Below are 22,414 nucleotides of genomic sequence, written 5' to 3'. Positions count from 1 at the left end.
ATCTCCGGATCTGTCCACCAATGAGCATGTTTGGGACTGGACGAAGCGTCGTCTCACGCGGTCTGCACGTCCAGCACGAACGCTGGTCCAACTGAGGCGCCAGGTGGAAATGGCATGGCAAGCCGTTCCACAGGACTACATCCAGCATCTCTACGATCGTCTCCATGGGAGAATAGCAGCCTGCATTGCTGCGAAAGGTGGATATACACTGTACTAGTGCCGACATTGTGCATGCTCTGTTGCCTGTGTCTATGTGCCTGTGGTTCTGTCAGCGTGATCATGTGATGTATCTGACCCCAGGAATGTGTCAATAAAGTTTCCCCTTCCTGGGACAATGAATTCACGGTGTTCTTATTTCAATTTCCAGGAGTGTATTACAACTCAGATGACGAAAGTCACGGGATACCTCCTGATACTGTGTCACCTGGCGCTGTGCAGCAACTCGGCGTGGCATGGACTCAAAAAGTCGTTGGAAGTCCTCTGCAGAAATACTGAGCCATGCTGCCTCTATAGCTGACCATAATTGCGAAAGTGTTTTCGGAGCAGGATTTTTGCACGAACTGATCTCTCGATATGTTCAATAAACGTTTAATGGGATTTATGTCGGGCGATTTGGGAGGCCAAACCATTCACTCGAACTGTCCAAAATGCTTTAATATAACACTTCTACCTATTTTGGGGTCCCCACACATTTTACACCTAAATAATTAAAGCTGTAGATAGACAGAATACATTTTGTAATATTTTCTCTTTCGGCAAGTTTTACACGTCAAATTCCAGGTATTCTTACTGTTTCTGTAGCCAGAATGTAAAAACACAGCAACTGTTCCGTATTGTGCACGGCTTAGAAGTGATTCGTACATTTTAAATACTATTTGTCAATGTTTAATACAGTTAGACAGTCTTCCACAGAGTCAAACATGGGATCTATTCTGTGGCTGTGTATTATAGCTCCGAGTCTGATGGTCTTATATTCTTTGACTGAGGAAGACATACAAAAGTTTCTCTTAGTCACATGTCTCACCACTTTTTATAAAATAGATAAGATGTTCAGCGATATCTTCGTTCACTTCTGAGCTTGTGATTTAACACAGAAATTTGTTATAGATCTTTATTTCACAGTTCGAGTTTCACAATCGCCGCTGACCAATCGAAACGCACGCAGGCCGTCTATGTCTTAGTCACACACTACTGTTGTTATTTGGCTCAAAATGGCTCTGAGCACTATGGGACTCAACTGCTGAGGTCATTAGTCCCCTAGAACTTAGAACTAGTTAAACCTAACTGACCTAAGGACATCACAAACATCCATGCCCGAGACACGATTCGAACCTGCGACCGTAGCGGTCTTGCGGTTCCAGACTGCAGCGCCTTTAACCGCACGGCCACTTCGGCCGGCTGTTATTTCCATAATCAGGAATGGAGCAACACAGAAGTATGCTGTTTTAGGAATGTAATGGCTTTACTGTAGTGGTTGCTGGAGCTGTTTCTGGCAGTACACATTGCCAGGTTACTTCCAGGACGCCTCGCCTGTGACGTCGGATCTCATTGACACAGTCTACATGGTTACCTGACCTCCTTTCCGTACTCATATACACTACTGGCCATTAAACTTGCTACACCAAGAAGAAATGCAGATGATAAACGGGTATTCATTGGACAAATATATCATACTAGAAATGACATGTGATTACATTTTCAAGCAATTTGGGTGCATAGATCCTGAGAAATCAGTACCCAGAACAACCACCTCTGGCTGTAATAACGGCCTTGATACGCCTGAGCATTGAGTCAAATAGAGCTTGGATGGCGTGCACAGGTACAGCTGCCCATGCAGCTTTATACCACAGTTCATCAAGAGTAGTGACTGGCGTACTGTGACGAGCCAGTTGCTCGGCCACCACTGACAAGACGTTTTCAGTTGGTGAGAGATCTGGAGAATGTGTAGGCCAGGGCAGCAGTCGAACATTTTCTGTATTCAGAAAGGTCCTTACAGGACCTGCAACATGCGGTCGTTCATTATCCTGCTGAAATGTAGGGATCGAATGAAGGGTAGAGCCACGGGTCGTAACACATCTGAAATCTAACGTCCACTGGTTAAAGTGCCGTCAATGCCAAAAAGAGGTGACCGAGACGTGTAACCAATGGCACCCCATACCATCACGCCGAGTGATACGCCAGTATGGCGATGACGAATACACGCTTCCAATGTGCGTCACTGCCATGTCGACAAACACGGATGCGACCATCATGATGCTGTAAACAGAACCTGGACTCATCCGAAAAAATGACGTTTTGCCATTCGTGCACCCAGGTTCGTCGTTGAGTACACCATCGCAGGCGCTCCAGTCTGTGATGCAGCGTTAAGTGTATCCGCAGCCATGGACTCCAAGCTGATAGTCCATACTGCTGCAAACGTCGTCGAACTGTTCGTGCAGATCGTTGTTGTCTTGCAAACGTCCCCATCTGTTGACTCAGGGATCGAGACGTGGCTGCACGATCCAGTACAGCCATGCGGATAAAATGCCTGTCATCTCGACTGCTAGTGATACGAGGCCGTTGGGATCCAGCACGGCATTCCGTATTACCCTCCTGAACCCACCGATTCCATATTCTGCTAACAGTCAAGGATCTCGACCAACGCGAGCAGCAATGTCGCTATACGACAAACCGCAACCGTGATAGGCTACAATCCGAACTTTATCAAAGTCGGAAACGTGATGGTACGCATTTCTCCTCCTTACACGAGGCATCACAACATCATTTCACCAGGCAACGCCGGTCAACTGCTGTTTGTGTATGAGAAATCGGTTGGAAACTTTCTTCATGCCATCACGTAGTAGGTGTCGCCACCGGCGCCAACCTTGTGTGAATGCTCTGAAAAGCTAATAATTTGCATATCACAGCATCTTCTTCTTGTCGGTTAAATTTCGCGTCTGTAACACGTCATCTTCGTGGTGTAACTTTTTTAATGGCCAGTAGTGTAGTTGTGAAGCTCTAGTTTCCATAGTGCCGCTATCGCCCTCCCCATTTCACTGACACCACAGCTCACTTGGGTGTGTGCTTGCGCGCGCGCGTTTGTGTGTGTGTTGACAGTTCAGCCATCAAGTTAAATCGTTTCAGAATGTTGCTGCTCACCTTTATGTATCAAATGTCCACCAGCAGACTGAATTGTGGTAATGTCGCTACAGCACGAATGTAGAATTTGAAGTTGTGGTAGAACTGTAGAAATACTGGCAAGATACTGCGGGGCAGTTCACTGAGATGGAGTACAACCAGTTGTGCACCAGCCTCAAATAAACCGAGGATTGGATGACAACCGACTACCATCAATTGCTTCTGGACATCGACGTCTCCAGCTGCAACACGAGCAACAGTGTATCCACTATCAACTTGCATAAGGGGGCTAAGTTTAAGTTAAAGTTTCAAGAAATAGCTCAGTGCATATACGGGGTGGAAATTAAAAAACCGACAAACTGCGGGGATGGATTCCTGACTGTAAACGCAAGAAGAAAGGTCCTACTGACCTCAGTCTGGACAAGCATCGTTGCCATGGCAGAGGCTTTGACAAATAAATGTTCCTCTGACTACGTGACGAACGTTACTTGTGTGTTGCAGGCGTACTGTAAGCAGCAGAATGGTCTGGTACTCATGCCGAGAACAATCCGAGATAGTGTTTGCGTACGTCTTAGCAGATGGAAACGGTCGAGAGGCCGCATGCCTATACCAAAACAAGTATCATCAGAGACACCAACCATATCACAAAATATTTCGAGCCCTTCTTGGGCATTTGGGTGATGAAGGGTCTTTTCACACAGACTAACGGGCAGTGAGGTGGCGGACTGTGCGCACACCAGATTTGGAGGACCAACCTCTACAGGATATTGAGATGCATCCTAATACAAGCTCAAGGCAAGTGGCACGCCAACATGGTGTAAGCCGAAGTACTATTCCTCAGTTGGTAGAGCACTCGCCGGCGAAAGCAAAGGTCCCGAGTTCGAGTCTCGGTCCGGCACAGTTTTAATCTGCCAAGAATTTTCGTATCAGTGCACACTCCGCTGTAGAGTGAAAATATCATCCTAGACACATCCCCAAGGCTTTGGCTAAGCCATGTTTCCGCAATATCCTTTTTTCCAGGAGTGCTAGTTCTGCAAGTTTCGCAGGAGAGCTTCTTTGAAGTTTGGGAAGTAGGAGACGAGGTAGTGGCGGTATTGAAGCTGTGTGGACGCGACGTGAGTCGTGCTTGGGTAGCTCAGTTGGTAGAGCAGTTGCCCGCAAAAGGCAAAGGTCCCGAGTTCGAGTCTCGGTCCGGCACACAGTTTTAATCTTCCAGGAAGTTTCGAGTACAATTATCTGCATCCTTCATGACAACTGCTACTATCCACATCACATGCAAAGGGTGCAAGGATTATCAGTAGCGGACTTCCCTGTACGTAAAGGATTGTTTCGATAGTTTTTGCACCAGACCATTACAATTATGGGATATCTGGCATCAGTCCTCTTTACCGAAGAAGTAACCTTTACCAGACTGGAATCATCCATGTACATAATCGTCATATGTTGGCTACAAACACCTTACTTGGTCGGAGGAACTTTTGTTCGTCAGTGCCATCTACTGATGCATTTTCCGACACATGTTCATAAGAACATTTCTCCTCCACTTGCAGTCACGAATTTGCCCCTGCAGTTTGTCGGTTTTATTAATGTTCACCCTGTATTTAAAGCATCCAAGTGTTGTGAGCTTGTGCCTCATGTACTCTGTAGTATGGTTCACCGTGGTCAGACTCAATCTATGATGTACATATTGATACGGTCGTATCGATACGATCCAGCAGCACACCGCTGACGCAAAGATTTTAGCCTCTTGTTAGATGCTATGCGTGTGTACCCCTGCGAAAACTACACAACTGGCCATTAAAATTGCTACAACTCGAAGGTGACGTGCTACAGAGGCGAAATTTAACCGACAGGAAGAAGATGCTGTGATATGCAAAGGATAGCTTTTCAGAGCATTCACACAAGGTAGCCACCGGTGGCGACAGCTACTACGTGCTGACGTGAGGAAAGTTTCCAACCGATTTCTCATACACAAACAGCAGGTGACCGGCGTTGCCTGGTGAAACGTTGTTGTGATGCCTCGTGTAAGGAGGAGAAATACATACCATCACGTTTCCGACTTTGATAAAGGTCGGATTGTAGACTATCGCCGGCCAGAGTGGCCGAGCGGTTCTAGGCGCTACAGTCTGGAACCGCGCGACCGCTACGGTTCCAGGTTCGAATCCTGCCTCGGGCATGGATGTGTGTGATATCCTTAGGTTAGTTAGGTTTAACTAGTTCTAAGTTCTAGGGGCGTGATGACCTCAGATGTTAAGTCCCATAGTGCTCAGAGCCATTTGAACCATTTGTAACCTAACGCGGTTGCGGTTTATCGTATCGCGACATTGCTGCTCGCGTTGGTCGAGATCCAATGACTGTTAGCAGAATATGGAATCGGTGGGTTCAGGAGGGTAATACGTAACGCCGTGCTGGATCCCAACGGCCTCATATCACTAGCAGTCCAGATGACAGGCATCTTATCCGTATGGCTGTAACGGATCGTGCAGCCACGTCTCCATCCCTGAGTCAACAGATCGAGACATTTGCAATACAACAACCACCTGCATGAACAATTCGACGACGTTTGCAGCAGCATGGACTATCAGCTCGGAGACCGTGGCTGAGGTTACCCTTGACGCTGCATTACAGACAGGAGCGCCTGCGATGGTGTACTTAACGACGAACTGGGTGCACGAATGGCAAAACGTCATTTCTTAGGATGAATCCAGGTTCTGTTTACAGCATCATGATGGTCGCATCCGTGTTTGGCGACATGGCGGTGAACGCACATTGGAAGCGTGTATTCGTCATTCGTCACCCGGCGTGATGGTATGGGGTGCCATTGGTTACACGTCTCGATCACCTCTTGTTCGCATTGACGGCACTATGAACAGTGGACGTTACATTTCAGATGTGTTACGTCCCGTGTCTTTACCCTTCTTTCGATCCCTGCGAAACTCTACTTTTCAGCAAGATAATGCACGACCGCATGTTGCAGGTGCTGTACGGGCCTTTCGGGATACAGAAAATGTTCGACTGCTGCCCTGGCCAACATATTCTCCAGATCTCTCACCAACTGAAAACGTCTGGTCAATGGTGGCCGAGCAACTGGCTCGTCACAATACGCCAGTCACTACTCTTGATGAACTGTGGTATCGTGTTGAAGCTGCATGGGCAGCTTTACCTGTACACGCCATCCAAGCTCTGTTTGACTCAATGCCCAGGCGTATCAAGGCCGTTATTACAGCCAGAGGTGGTTGTTCTGGGTAGTGATTTCTCAGGATCTATGCACCCAAATTGGGTGAAAATGCAATCACATGTCAGTTCTAGTATAATATATTTGTCTAATGAATACCCGTTTATCATCTGCATTTCTTCTTGGTGTAGCAATTTTAATGGCCGGTAGTGTAGTTTAGGCTTCACAGATCAGGCAAGAGGTCAGTCGCTGGACACAGCGGGCATTGACTCTAAGCTCAACAGCAAGCATTTAGGAGTCGCTGTGGTCACGTGCTGGATCGCTAGGCTCGTGTTGTCAAGCAGGTGGCAGTTCCGAAATGGTCTGCCGAGTCGCTTATGGATCGGCAGGTCGCTGCGTTGCCGCCTGGCCGGGCGTGTAGTGATAAGCTGCACCCGTGGACTTGTGGGCTGGACTTGATTCTATTCGTTCCGTATTTTTGGGCTGAGATCCTTGGGTTACTCACTGCCAGACTATAATATTTGGGGATCCCTTATGATCCTGCAGGATCGCATGCGCTCTCTTACGTGTCCTTTTTTTCCTTTTCAAAAAAAGTGGCGCGAGTGCTGTTTGCATATGGTGGAATTAGTACAGGCAGTTATTCGTGTGCATGAGGTACCCTTGTTGAGGGGCTCTGAGGGAACATTAAAACTGCATAGTCTTCAACTCTGTCTTTCTTTTGTTGTAGACGCCTGTGAAAATTGTTGGCATTGGGCATGGGCATGATGCAAGGGAGTCAGGAAACAGGCGAGGCTTAAGTTCTGTGGTTGTACGTACTGCGTGGGGCCCCTGTAGCCCGTCGGTGCTGTGGAAACTTACCTAAAGTGTGCTTTAAGCGCTTGCTCAGCATCAGCACAACTGATATGCATTTACTCAGTAGCGGATTCGTAAAGCCCATTCTGTAACATGTCCGGATTTCCTTGGGTTTCCTACCACTGTGCATAGTTTGCTAAATTTGTTTTGGAGCTGGTGCTTTCCCTGTGCGTGGCACTCGTTAAAATTCATTAATTATACGCCTGTGAATTACTTGTTTGACGTAACTGATAGCAGCTTAACATACTTGGTACTTTCTGTATATTATGGCTATTTTTCTGAAACTAGTGCAGTGCTCGACACCTAGCTTGGTGTGGACTGTGTTTTAAAGAAAAACGGCGACAGACACTAAGTTGCTTATTATGTAGCAGATTAACCCTTTCAGACCCTCTGGCTACAAATGTTTACATCAACTTCATTGTGTCTCGACTCCAACGGAAGTATTTTTTCCCAATGTAAACCTGATGTAAACATACGCGAATGTTCTGGCTTTTCATCAAGCGCAAGTATTGCCAACTTTTGGACGTCACTATAAAATTATCAGCAAGTCAATGTAGCACTGTACAGCAACATCTGACCAGCAGAATACACAGATGTGGTTGGTTCGCTATGTTCCACTGTATAATTGAATATTGTAATTGTTATTTTGCATTGTGGTTATTGAATGATCATTTTACTATTTACAACAATAGAGAATATTTCGTAATTAGTTTCTTCAGTCCATAAAATGAAGCCAAGTGTACAAAGTATGCTTTCAAAACGAGTACATATTTTTGTATAAATATTGCATCTAAAATCATTAAAAGATCACCTAAGAGCATTACCAGATATGGGAAACTTTTCCTTCCTTCAGATGAAATTCAGTCCTGAAAAGATTAAGTTGTTGTAGTATTTAGATGGTTGTATGATTTTAAAAAGTCTAAGATTCGTTAATTCTGCATGTTTTCCTGTGTTGGTATATTTAACTACAATATCACCAGAGTGGCAGTGCCCAAGGTCTCGGTTAAGTTCAGCTGGGAGGTACACTCGTTGCGTTAACCAGTTTCAAGGTTATTAGTATTTTGATAATAGGGCTTCTGCCCATATATTAATGTTGTCTATCCGTGTCCATTTTGGTTTTAAAGGATTCAATTAATAGAATTTGTTAAAATTGTGTTAATGCAGTAACTTCAAATCTGCCAAATATCTTGCTGCATGTTTGTAAGCTGCCGGTTATATATCCAAGGAGCTTCTGACCGGCGTCCCATGTATTTCAGTGGACAGTGTTGAATTCATGCTCGGCTGTGCCTCTGTAAGATAAAACAGTTCTTAAATAAATATTGTTTCAAGGTACACAGGGGCTGTCCACATCTGAACCACTGTGTTAAAGTCTGACCTGCTCCAAAGGTTGCCTTTGGTTCCCACTCCCTTTCCTGAAGGTTTCACAAATGTTAAAGCGCTCTTTCGTGAGTATGTGTTGGAACATAAAGTTCATGAGGAGAAGGAAATGGAAAAGGGTTTTAATGTGTGTATGTGTGTTACATACTTCAGTCTGCTAGTATTAGCTCTATAAACAGGAAGTCCAGACAAATTGTGTTTGCATATGGCATAACCGCATCTATACTGTTCTAGTTTGTTGGCATGTAATACATGCCAAATTTAAATCACATAAAAAGCAGTTACTTGAAAAATATGCAGGGTGATGATTGGGGTCGATGAGGAAAAAGAAAGGATGACTTTGTTTTGGACAGTTAACAGCGGATAAAACGTAATTTAACAGTCTATAATGTTTGTGAAATCTTATGGGACTTAACTGCTAAGGTCATCAGTCCCTAAGCTTACACACTACTTAACTGAAATTATCCTAAGGACAAATACACACACCCACGCCCGAGGGTGGACTCGAACCTCTGCCGGGACCAGCTGCACAGTCCATGACTGCAGCGCATTAGCCGGCCGCCGTGGTCGAGCGGTTCTAGGCGCTTAAGTCCGGAATCGCGCTGCTGCTACGGTCGCAGGTTCGAATCCTGCCTCGGGCATGGATGTGTGTGCTGTCCTTAGGTTAGTTAGGTTTAAGTATTTCCAAGTCTAGGGGACTGATGACCTCAGATGTTAAGTCCCATAGTGCTTAGAACCATTTGAACCATCTGCAGTGCCTCAGTCCGCTCGGCTAATCCCGCGCGGCGACAATTTATGAAATCTGCATCAAAATATGTACAATAATACATTTTATTTTGCAACTTTAAGTGTCAATATGTTTTATTCCATCATACGTATTTCCCATAAAACGCGACTGCTCATTTGTGAGAGAGAGTCATAGCAGTTCATGCATTTGCAGTGTCAGAGACTTTACAGTCCGTTTATTGCTATACCGAAAATAATTAGCATGTAACATTAAAGCTCAGCTGTTGCAGTGTTGAAGAAAGAGAGAGACTTAACAGCCCATATGTATTCAGTTGTTGATGTTAGGTTAGAGAGACTTAGAAGTTCATGTATTTTAAGCTGCTGTTGGATGTACAATCCAGTATTAGAAGAGACGAAATATGGGTGTCCTTACAGACCAGCTGGTGAGGAGGAACGGTAACCAATTTTTTGAATGAATCTGTTTGAATCAGTTGCTATAAGCTGGGGAAATTAAAAAGGAGGCTACATATTTTCTGATGAAGAATCTATTAACTTAACGGCTGGGCTATAACTCCCACACATACCTTTTGACTGTGTTTTGTTCCCACAGGTGTGCACTGGTCGAAGAAGACACTGCATGGCTATCAGGTTCGAGTTCAGGATTCGCTTATTCTCCGTGAGCTAAAGCTGCCCCTGAGATAGGCAACCAGAAACTACCTGTGATTGGTTCAGAAATGTGGAGAAGATGTACAGGTAAACCATAGTACATGCTTATGGAAGGCTACCCCTGTGAGTGGCACCCATACGTATGGAAAACAATGGCAGAGTACGCCAGATTATTTAGTGTAGAATGGGGTGGTATTCGACTTGGAACTTGGGACATGAGACAAGCCCTCCACAAACTGAGCTATAATACTTTTAACTAGATCTATTATTGTACTGATTTACAATGAATTACAATGTCTTACATATATTGATACATAGCTTCACCACTGTCAATAAATCCTTCAAATTATTTACATTAAGAAGGAATTATTATTGTTATTATTAATAGTAATAACGACAATAGTAATAATAATAATACTAATAATAATACCTATCAACACAATCATACATAACAAAATAAATGAAAATACAGCTATGGAAGAGTTACAACTACTGGTTTATATAGGAGCACTCACTAGACTAAATATATACACTAAGCAGAGATCAGAACCAACCAACACACAGGAGACACCCACAAAACCCGCATGGCAACACAGGCTACAGATCAGAATAGAAAAACAGAGCAAAGACATTGGACAGCTAACACAATTTACAAGAAACGAAATATCAGACAAAAAAATGAAAAAGGTTAGGTAAAATCTCACAATAAGAAGCGATAGAGCAATTAAATGAAAAGAAGCAGAAATTATAAGCATTGGCCAAACGACTTAGAAGATACAAAAAAAGTGAATATAGAAGGAAACAAAACCAAACATTCAACACAAACCAAAGGAAATTTTACCAGACAATAGATAACACACACATTAAAATAGACAATCCACCAAACATAACAGACATGGAACACTTCTGGAGCAACATATGGTCAAACCCGGTACAATATAACAGACATGCACAGTGGATACAAGCAGAAACAGACACATACAAGATGATACCACAAATGCCTGAAGTGATAATTTTGCAACATGAAGTCACTGGAGCAATTAATTCTAAGCACAATTGGAAAACCCCTGGAAAAGATAAAATAGCAAATTTCTGGCTAAAGAAGTTCACCTCAACACATTCACATCTAACTAAATTATTTAACAGTTACATTGCAGACCTATACACAGTCCCTGATACACTTACACAAGGAATAACTTATCTGAAACCTAAAGATGAAGCAGACACAGCAAACCCACAAAACATCGCCCCATAATATGCCTATGAACAATACACAAAATATCAACTACAGTCATTACACAGAAATTAATGGCACATACAACACAGAACAAAATTATAAATGAAGAACAAAAAGGCTGCTGCAAAAGGAGTACGAGGATGTAAAGAGCAACTGATAATAGATGCAGAGGTGACCTATCAAGCTAAAACTAAACAAATGATGAATACAAATTATACTGGAATAGAACCATTATAACAGATAAAACAACACCACATAACAAACCTGACATCATATTCACCAATAAAAAGAAGAAATTAACACAACTAATCGAAATATCCACACCCAATACAACAAATATACAGAAGAAAACAGGAGAAAAAATTGAAAAGTACATCCAACTGGCTGAGGAAGTCAAGGACATGTGGCATCAGGATGAAGTTAACATTATACCAATTATATTATCAACTACAGGATTCATACCACACAATATCCACCAGTACATCAACGTAATACAGCTACATCCAAACATATATATATACAGCTACAGAAATCTGTAATTATTGATACATGTTCAGTTACCCGAAAGTTCCTATATGCAATGTAACAGATACCGTACAGTTAAGAGGAAGTCACACTTGATGAAGGTCTGTGTCACATTCCATTTTTAACCAGACATAACGTCTGAGAAACAATAATAATAATAATAATAATTATTATTATTACTATTACTATTACCATTATTATTACCACTATTATAACAATTAATTTTATTAATATTATTTCTTTCTTGTCTCAGACATTATGTCGGGTTAAAAATGGAAGGTGACATGGACCTTGATCAAGCGTGACTTCCTTTTAACTGTACGGTATATGTTACATTGCATTTAGGAACTTTCGGGTAACTGAACAAGTGTCAATAATTACAGATTTCTGTAGTTGTATATATATACGTTTGGATGTAGCTGTATTACGTTGATGTACTGGTGGATATTGTGTGGTATGAATCCTGTAGTTGATCGTATAATTGGTATAATGTTAACTTCATCCTGATGCCACATGTCCTTGACTTCCTCAGCCAGTTGGAAGTTGGTTGGTTGGTTTGGGGAAGGAGACCAGACAGCGTGGTCATCGGTCTCATCGGATTAGGGAAGGATGGGGAAGGAAGTCGGCCGTGCCCTTTCAGAGGAGCCATCCCGGCATTTGCCTGGATTGATTTAGGGAAATCACGGAAAACCTAAATCAGGATGGCCGGACGTGGGATTGAACCGTCGTCCTTCCGAATGCGAGTCCAGTGTCTAACCACTGCGCCACCTCGCTCGGTAGTTGGAAGTATTTTTAATTTTTCTCCTGTTTTCTTATGTATATTTCTTGTATTGGGTATGGATATTTCGATTAGTTGTGTTAATTTCTTCTCCTTATTGGTGAGTATTATGTCAGGTTTGTTATGTGATGTTGTTTTATCTGTCATAATGGTTCTGTTCCAGTATAATTTGTATTCATCGTTCTCCAGTACATTTTGTGGTGCATACTTGTGTGTGGGAACATGTTGTTTTATAAGTTTATGTTGTAAGGCAAGCTGTTGATGTATTATTTTTGCTACATTGTCATGCCTTCTGGGGTATTCTGTATTTGCTAGTATTGTACATCCGCTTGTGATGTGATCTACTGTTTCTATATGTTGTTTGCAAAGTCTGCATTTATCTGTTGTGGTATTGGGATGTTTAATAATATGCTTGCTGTAATATCTGGTGTTTATTGTTTGCTCCTGTATAGCAATCATGAATCCTTCCATCTCACTGTATATATTGCCTTTTCTTAGCCATGTGTTGGATGCATCTTGATCGATGTGTGGCTGTGTTAGATGATACGGGTGCTTGCCGTGTAGTGTTTTGTTTTTCCAATTTACTTTCTTCGTATCTGTTGATGTTATGTGATCTAAAGGGTTGTAGAAGTGGTTATGAAATTGCAGTGGTGTAGCCGATGTATTTATATGAGTGACTGCTTTGAGTATTTTGCTAGTTTCTGCTCATTCTGTAAAGAATTTTCTTAAATTGTCTACCTGTCCATAATGTAGGTTTTTTCATGTCGATAAATCCCCTTCCTCCTTCCTTTCTGCTTAATGTGAATCTTTCAGTTGCTGAATGTATGTGATGTATTCTGTATTTGTGGCATTGTGATCGTGTAAGTGTATTGAGTGCTTCTAGGTCTGTGTTACTCCATTTCACTACTCCAAATGAGTAGCTCAATATTGGTATAGCATAAGTATTTATAGCTTTTGTCTTGTTTCTTGCTGTCAATTCTGTTTTTAGTATTTTTGTTAGTCTTTGTCTATATTTTTCTTTTAGTTCTTCTTTAATATTTGTATTATTTATTCCTATTTTTTGTCTGTATCCTAGATATTTATAGGCATCTGTTTTTTCCATCGCTTCTGTGCAGTCGCTGTGGTTATCCAATACGTAATCTTCTTGTTTAGTGTGTTTTCCCTTGAATATGCTATTTTTCTTACATTTGTCTGTTCCAAAAGCCATATTTATATCACTGCTGAATACTTTTGTTATCTTTAGTAATTGGTTGAGTTGTTGATTTGTTGCTGCCAGTAGTTTTAGATCATCCATGTACAGCAGATGTGTGATTTTGTGTGGGTATGTTCCAGTAATATTGTATCCATAATTTGTATTATTTAGCATGTTGGATAGTGGGTTCAGAGCAAGGCAGAACAAGAAAGGACTTAATGAGTCTCCTTGGTATATTCCACGCTTAATCTGTATTGGCTGTGATGTGATTTTATTTGAATTTGTTTGGATATTAAGTATGGTTTTCCAATTTTTCATTACTATGTTTAGGAACTGTATCAATTTAGGATCTACTTTGTATATTTCCAATATTTGTAGTAACCATGAGTGGGGTACACTATCAAAAGCTTTTTGGTAATCAATGTATGCATAGTGTAGCGACCTTTGTTTAGTTTTAGCTTGATATGTCACCTCTGCATCTATTATCAGTTGCTCTTTACATCCTCGTACTCCTTTTGCAGCAGCCTTTTTGTTCTTCATTTATAATTTTGTTCTGTGTTGTATGTGTCATTAATTTCTGTGTAATGACTGTAGTTGATATTTTGTATATTGTTCATAGGCATATTATGGGGTGATGTTTTGTGGGTTCGCTGTGTCTGCTTCATCTTTAGGTTTCAGATAAGTTATTCCTTGTGTAAGTGTATCAGGGACTGTGTATGGGTCTGCAATGTAACTGTTAAATAATTTAGTTAGATGTGAATGTGTTGAGGTGAACTTCTTTAGCCAGAAATTTGCTATTTTATCTTTTCCAGGGGTTTTCCAATTGTGCTTAGAATTAATTGCTCCAGTGACTTCATGTTGCAAAATTATCACTTCAGGCATTTGTGGTATCATCTTGTATGTGTCTGTTTCTGCTTGTATCCACCGTGCATGTCTGTTATATTGTACTGGGTTTGACCATATGTTGCTCCAGAAGTGTTCCATGTCTGTTATGTTTGGTGGATTGTCTATTTTAATGTGTGTGTTATCTATTGTCTGGTAAAATTTCCTTTGGTTTGTGTTGAATGTTTGGTTTTGTTTCCTTCTATATTCACTTTTTTTGTATCTTCTAAGTCGTTTGGCCAATGCTTGTAATTTCTGCTTCTTTTCATCTAATTGCTCTATCACTTCTTGTTGTGAGATTTTACCTAACCTTTTCCGTTTTTTTTCTGACATTTCATTTCTTATAAATTGTGTTAGCTGTCTGATGTCTTTTCTCAGTTTTTCTATTCTGATCTGTAGCCTGTGTTGCCATGCTGGTTTTGTGGGTTTCTTCTGTGTATTGGTTGGTTCTGATCTCTGCCTAGTGTGTATCTTTAGTGTAGTGAGTGCTCCTATATAAACCAGTAGTTGTAACTCTTCCATAGTTGTGTTTTCATTTATTTTGTTGTGTATGATTGTTGATCGTTTTTATTGTTGTTTCGACTTGTGGGTTATTTGGCGATCTATGCAAGAATGGCCTAATGCCTGTATTTGTGTCTTTGTATTCTATATATTTCAGCTGAAATTTTTCTTCTACATCTAACATGTGTATCACTTCGTGTTCTATTTGTGCTTGTTCTGGTGGCTGTCTTAAGATTTCGTTTTCCTCTGACTGTTTAATTGATGCGTGTTGTTCTTTGTTTGTTTGCTCTGGGATGTTTGAGCCCGTTACTGTATTTTCTTCTGATTGCACATTGTTTTGTTCCAGTATTTGTTGTACTTGTTGTTTGATGTTTTCTAATTCTGACTGGGGTATCCTGTTATTTTTTATTATTACATGGATCTGATCAGCTAGTCGTTGTTCTGTTAAAAATTTTAATTCTGGGTATCTGGTAATAAATGTTGTGTATACTTGTGATCTGTATTCCGTTGTGTTGGTTCCTAGGTTTGTTGCTTGGTAATAACAGAACATGAGGTGGCGATTAACTTCATCTGACCATCTCATCCTCTGTCTTTGTTTTCCTTCTAGGGTGGTTGCAGGAAGCATATCCCTGAAAACACCTCTATTTGGATTTGAATCATTTTCCAGTTGGCTAGCAGTGTCGTTACAATTGTGGGCGGGCATAGGGTTCAGGTGTCGTCCCCGACCATGACAACGCTTGTCCGAGGCTTCATTAGTTCTGTCCTGAACCAACTAATCACACTAAAAGGCGGGTTAGCCCTATTAGTGGTTTGTTCTTTTCGTCGCCTTTTACGACTGGCAGAACATACCGGAGGCCTATTCTTTTCCCGGGCCTCCACGGGAATTATTATTATTATTATTATTGTTGTTATGAGGCAGACTACAGTAATGTATTTCTTGTTTTTTTTTTGTATCCACAAGAACATAGTACTTTAAACAACAAAAACTGCTTTTAAAATCTTACAGAACATATGCTAATTTTTTATGTTTTTTAAACTGCTTTTAAAAGTACAGTAGAGAATTTAAATGACAGAAGTGCAACAACTGCTACAGGCTTTAAATTTTTTCCTATAATGAAAGTGTCGTGTATATTACAAAGAAGTAAACAAGTGATATTTACGCGAGTAACACGAGCAACTTTTTTTTCGAATTTTTGTAGATGAGAGTGACCTGTCCAGTGTTTCTTAATTAAAATCGAAAGTAAAAACACAAACAGATGTGCCAGTAAACGATCCAGGTAGGTTCCATTGGACGACCAGATTCGCACAACTTGTAAGTCAGACCCGGATATCTGCATTTTTTAAATAATTTGCTAGTACTTGTACATGTCAGTATGACATGGTTCAGATCCACCACTGCTGTGTCCTGATCACAGTGTCCACAAGGGATGATTTTCAACCAGTATAGGTGGGCAGGATAAAACCAGTGTCAAGCCTCATTCCCAATACGTCAGTCCCATTAAGCAGAGAGCACATGAGGGGCGCATTGGCAAGGTGTACTGCAACACGACGACAGCACCAACAACCATTCGGCAGTTGTCAACTGCACTGGTGGAGGCATACAACACCCCACCACAAGAAATCCTTACCAACCTTGTGGCTAGCATGGGAGGATGTTGCATGGAATGCGATGCTGTCCATGGTGATCACACACCCTATTGAGAACCATGCCCCCCACCTTCTATAATGTCCAGGGTACTATCATGAATCGTGGAGATTTCAGCGTATTTACTGTCTTTGAATAAAAGTGTCATTTCTGTTCGTCTCATTGATGGTTTCTTTCAGTTACCTTTTTTCTATACTGTAGCAGTTCTTTCTATGTATCGTCCTAGTTTCATCGATCTATGTTACTTGGTAGTGACACAACATGCGAAATTTACTTTCGTCTTTACGTTATTCACACCAGTGTATATACAATATTGATTCAAAGTTGTGAGGGTATGAAACCTTGGCTTCCACTTAGCTCTTGTGTCAGATCCCCTAAGTGACTTCAAAAGTTAATTCTAATCTGTAGGTCATTTTCAGAGTCTCTCCAATGTTACCAGGTGACAGTATACGCTGGATAGTAATAAAGTTTTAATCAACACATCTAAATAATAAATTTACGTAATTAGTATTGCAGCTACAGCTGTCCAGTCCAGGTGACTACTTTCATCGTATGGATTGGTCTCACATGGCTCAGACATTACCACTGCTGCTGGAGGCGAAGTACCACATGCCACTCCACTTTATCTAAATGGTCTGGATTATTAGTGAGTTACTCATAGTGAGATTCATGTTCCATGGATCACTTGCATGGTAAATCATAATGATTTGAACCAAATCATTTTAGATTCACATTGCTATCTAATTTGTGCAAATGGCTACATGCTGAACATTTACAACTTTTCTTTATTAAATCGGCATATGTGAGTTAGTAATTCCAATCCATAATCTTTTACACATTACAATAATAGAAGTTCTTCTATGGAATAGGAATTCTCAAGGATAAACTTTTTCAGTTTGTTTACAGGTTTTACTTTGCTCTCTGCTGTAGCTTGTAAGAGGTATGCGCTGCCTGTGATATAGAATCGCTGACCAGAGAGCAGTGTTGGCTGCAGTACGAACTGTGTAACTGTAGCAGTTAGTTGTGGCTAGTTGCGTGTCTGAGGTTGTCTGCAGTCTGCTCTGGTTGGGAGTCTGGAGATGGAGTATTATTGTATAAGGTAAAGAAGCAGCGTCGCGCATATCTAGTAATGTATATGAACTGTCATCCAAATGTTTTAAAAATGTCCTAATAATAATTTTGGTAATATAAAGTAATTTTTTTAAAAAAAGGCATTCATTTAAAAAAAATCAGTTGCTTCCTTTCACAAATCACAAATGTATAAGCCAGCATTGCACGGAACTGTGCCGAAAAAATTTTTAGGTTAAGAGCAGATATATTCGCCGATTTTTTATTTTTATTGAGGTAAGAATTTTTGCTTTTTATTCAGAATGATCTTACAGGGCCACGACGCAGCACTGCTGTCGTCCAAATTTTACCAGGTTACTGAATTTATTTTTTATTATGAGGTTTAGGAATTTTTCTGTTTCGAGCTTATATTAAATGAGAAAAGAATTTTGTGGGTACATTAAATGTGAATGCATTTGTGCACGGAGATTATAAATGGGAACCAATTTTGTTCTGAGGTCACACAAAAATTAGAATCGCTATCCATAATAATTATTTTAATTTCAATTTAATAATTTTTGCGGGGAGGTTACAAGCTGCAGCATTGTGCACCAGTTCCTGTGTTAAAGACATTCTTAACGTGGAGTAATGAATGTTAATTTTTCTTCAGGTATTGTAAACATGTATATCATCATTCGTTTTGAATTCGATGGGTTATTTACAACAAACTTAATGAAGTTATAAATATGCTGTGAAGCAGCAGCCATAATGCACAGCTCCCTAAACAGATATTTACAGGATAATCATGGGTAACCACCATAGGTTATTCTGGCAGCACGTTTGTGGACAATGAAGGCATTTTTTCTTAAAAATTAGTTACCCCAGAACATTATTGCATATGACGTTATCGAATGTAAAATACGTCAGTTTCCTGATTTGTCTCTCCCGAAGATTTGCAATGATTCAAAGTGCAAATATGGCTGAACTAAGTTGTTTTAGGCGTTCCAAAACGTGATTTTTCCAGTTTAAATTCTCTTAAATGTGGACCCCTAAGAATTGTGAAGTTCCCCCCAATTTGTTATTCCCTCGCAGTGTGTTACACGTATTGTTGTAGTACCCTAGATGTGCAAAACTGAATGTGTTTTTATTCATTTTTAATTTTTAGACTGAGGGTGAGATCATTCACAGAAAAACAGTCAATAATGCTTTTAAGAGTACAGTTTACCATTTCTTCAGCTGCTGCATGTATGCTTGGGTTATTACAGTATTACAGTATTATTCGGTGTAACCTGCAATCAAACTTAGTTCAGTAACAGTTATTATTAGAACCAGGATATTCATTTAAATGCGTGTTTTGTATATGTTACGTAGACTTCTCAAACTCTGATACCATTCATTTTCTTTAACGTAAAAATGTACAAAGACGCAAAGAAAAACTACAGTTTTTTGGTTTGTCTTAATAATACCAAATAACCATAGTTTTTTCTTGCATGATTATAAATTTATGGATGTTGCATATTTTGATTTTTTAGTACTTGATATGATAAATTTTACACTTTAATCCCGAATATAACTCACCTTTTTTGTCTTTAGTGCATAATATAACGCTGTTGTCCATAGTAGCGTATTTCCTGAATTTTGCTCCACAAAATATGGAATTTCCATAAAGAACGATAAACCATTTTATTCGACGATGATACGGAGTTTTCACCAAACAGAGGCATAATCTCGTTACTTGGGAGTGCCTTATTCTGGCAAACCATCAAGAAGCAGTCATGCTCTAATCTCCCTTAATCCTCCAAGGTCATTTTATACTCTGCCTCTTTCAGTCTGGATCTGAGCTGAGGAAGTGATGAGGAATGGACGAACGTATATTTTTTGGAACACCGTTATATTACCGACAGGTTGCTGGATTAAACACTTCTGATGTTATTCTGTTCGACAGAGAGTAAAAAGGCAAAGGATGTGGAAGTATTCAACCTTACAATTTCCCAAATTTCTTCATTTATGTAGGCATTTCTCACTTCTTGCCATGTAGAAAGATCATTTTCTGCAGTAAAGAATATCCCGGTAGATTAATGCATGAGCCTAAACGAGGATAATTTGGATTATTATTTAATTGTCGTACATCTTTTAGTGCCGGGAGTCTCCTAAGGGATTTTCGGCTCGCCTTCGATGTAGCTCTTATGATTTAAGCAGACAGGCTACATCTTTAAGGGAATTGTAATCTGTCAGGAAAGAAAGGAATTGAGAAGGAATTGGCTGAGGCCTATAGAAATGTACCAACCCTAGCATTTGGCTAAATTGGAAATGGGACCATAGAAACCCATTTTCAAGGTTGTCGGCGAATGGATTCGAACCGCCTCTCTTCCCGAATCCAGGGACTGGCAGCTCAGCGCCTCAACGCGCAGACCTATCACAGTCGGTGGTGATTGCGTAAAACTGGTTGTTGTACATCGTTTTAAAATAAAATAAAATGTATCACAATAGCAGAAGAAATTCTGTTATTGCATGTTTTTCTTTAATTGTGCACGTTTGGTCATTTGATAGTGCATGAATGCATGATATTTTTAAGATTTAATTATGCATGTAATTCCTGCTGGATTCAGTTACTATAGTATAAGAAGAGCGTACATTTTGACGAAAGGCGAGGGGGGGGGGGGGGGCCATGAATGCAGTGCACAGTCGGCACGCTAAAGTTTACTTTTTTAGAAATGAACGAACTATAGACTGTTCTGTCATCGCATACCCCTTCAACCCATCACAAACCCCTCTCCATCGATACGTATAGGAACTGGTTTTCATAATTGGGTATTTCCCGGGTGACCAGATTGGGCAGTATTTTGCCATTTGGACTACTGCTGATATAATTCTGAGCGAATTATTTTTATAGAATCTCATCCATCGACGTTTAGGAGACAGGCAACTCCACGCGTACTATTACGGGCTGATTTTAATGTAATGTTATTTGTTATGCTCTTTACCGCCCCGTTGCCTTGTGAAATGCTGGAACATTACAAACCCATAAGCCCACCCGCCTCCAAATAACGACTCCAGTCCTAACATTAAACTTCTTTAGACAGGTAATCAGGCTATTATAGTAGTGCCACATATTTTTACGCACCATAACGCTAATGTGTGGATCAAAATCGATATTCCACTTCTTTCTCGTTTCAAACTTATCCATAATTTAAAAAAGTCACAACAGCACACAACACAGAACAGTAAACGGCAGCATTTACATTAAATTTTGGTGCAAGGTGGATGACAGCCGACAGTGTTATCCATAGTGTAAATATAACGGTGGTCAAGTCGATTATTGATGGTGTGTATCCGTTTTTCGTCGTATGCCTGAAAATCAAAATGTCTTTCAATTTCCCTACCTGGCAACTACATCGTGCACAGTTTCACCAGGAGAATTCTGAACTGCCTGTGGCTTCGTCTTTGTTGCAGGAAGGATCGAGAGCAATGCTGCTGAGGCTACACGGAACGGATTGGTGGATGGGATAAGTGTATCGCTACAACTGTTTCTTGCTATCGCCACAAGGTATTTGACCGATGTGTCGAGGGGCTCTATATGCTTACCAGAATCCCCGAATCGGATAAAAACGAATTAGTATTCTTTGTTGCAGTTATTACCATGCGTTTATCTGTACAGGCAGCCAAGCCAGTCTGATTATTAATCAGGATAATTCATTACAATATTTGTCGTGGTATTTATTGTGGTCTATGGACCAAGTAAGATCATCGCTTCAGGGGGCGGGTGGTAGAATGCTTACTTGGAAGAACTAGAGCACTCAGGATAATTCATTACAATATTTGTCGTGGTATTTATTGTGGTCTATGGACCAAGTAAGATCATCGCTTCAGGGGGGCGGGGGGTAGAACGCTTACTTAGCAGAACTAGAGCACTGCTGATAATCCTCTGCGCTCATCCTGCGTGTAACTGGGATCATCGAGATGGGCCGGCCGTGGTGGTCTAGCGGTTCTAGGCGCTCAGTCAGGAACCGCGGGACTGCTACGGTCGCAGGTTCGAATCCTGACTCGGGCATGGATGTGTGTGATGTCCTTAGGTTAGTTAGGTTTAGGTAGTTCTAAGTTCTAGGGGAGTTATGACCACAGATGTTGCGTCCCATAGTGCTCAGAGCCATTTGAACCATTTTTTGATCATCGAGATGGACTCATGTGTAAGCCACTCGCCATAAGTACATCCCGTCGGTTTCTAAATCATATGCTCCTTCCCAAACCGGCTCTAGCAAGCAAGAACGCGTTACACGACACATGTTCTTTGCGTGAATGTGAAACAATTTTTAGAATCCCAAATGTAGCCATTTCATCGGTAGCCATTACGTCTAATCTCATGAACAATCAGTACGCTAAAAGAGCGGATAAAATATGTCGTGGAGAACAAAAATGCCTGCGAGAGAGACTGTTGCCCATTAGCCCAGAAGGCAAAGTCAAGATAAAAAGAGTGCCCCATTGGCGAAAGTTGGCATAAAAGATGACTTGCTACGAAGTACACAGGCGAGCAGAGTCGGTTTAAGATCAATCCAACACAACACGCCGGCTGGTGCACAAGGGGGCCGAAAAGTAAGATTTGTATACAGTGACCGTGTGTATCACAACTAGCGAAAACCAACAAGTGTACGAGAAAAAGTGGGTGTGGAGGGGGGGGGGGGGCGAGGGGGGCACCG

The 22,414-nt window shown here is 41.0% G+C and overlaps 1 non-coding gene across 1 annotated transcript; it reads left to right on the top strand.

Moving 5' to 3' along the window:
• Nucleotides 1-4,240: 4,240 nt before the first annotated feature.
• Nucleotides 4,241-4,315, top strand: Trnal-caa (transfer RNA leucine (anticodon CAA)). The gene has a single exon. It is a non-coding gene; the product is annotated as a tRNA-Leu (tRNA).
• The last annotated feature ends 18,099 nt before the right edge of the window (nucleotides 4,316-22,414 follow it).

Source organism: Schistocerca serialis, chromosome 2 (genome assembly GCF_023864345.2).
Source record: "Schistocerca serialis cubense isolate TAMUIC-IGC-003099 chromosome 2, iqSchSeri2.2, whole genome shotgun sequence".
Classification (NCBI taxonomy): Eukaryota; Metazoa; Arthropoda; class Insecta; order Orthoptera; family Acrididae; genus Schistocerca; species Schistocerca serialis.
The sequence above is the reverse complement of the archived record's forward strand: the minus strand, read 5'-3'. Positions and strand labels throughout refer to the sequence as shown.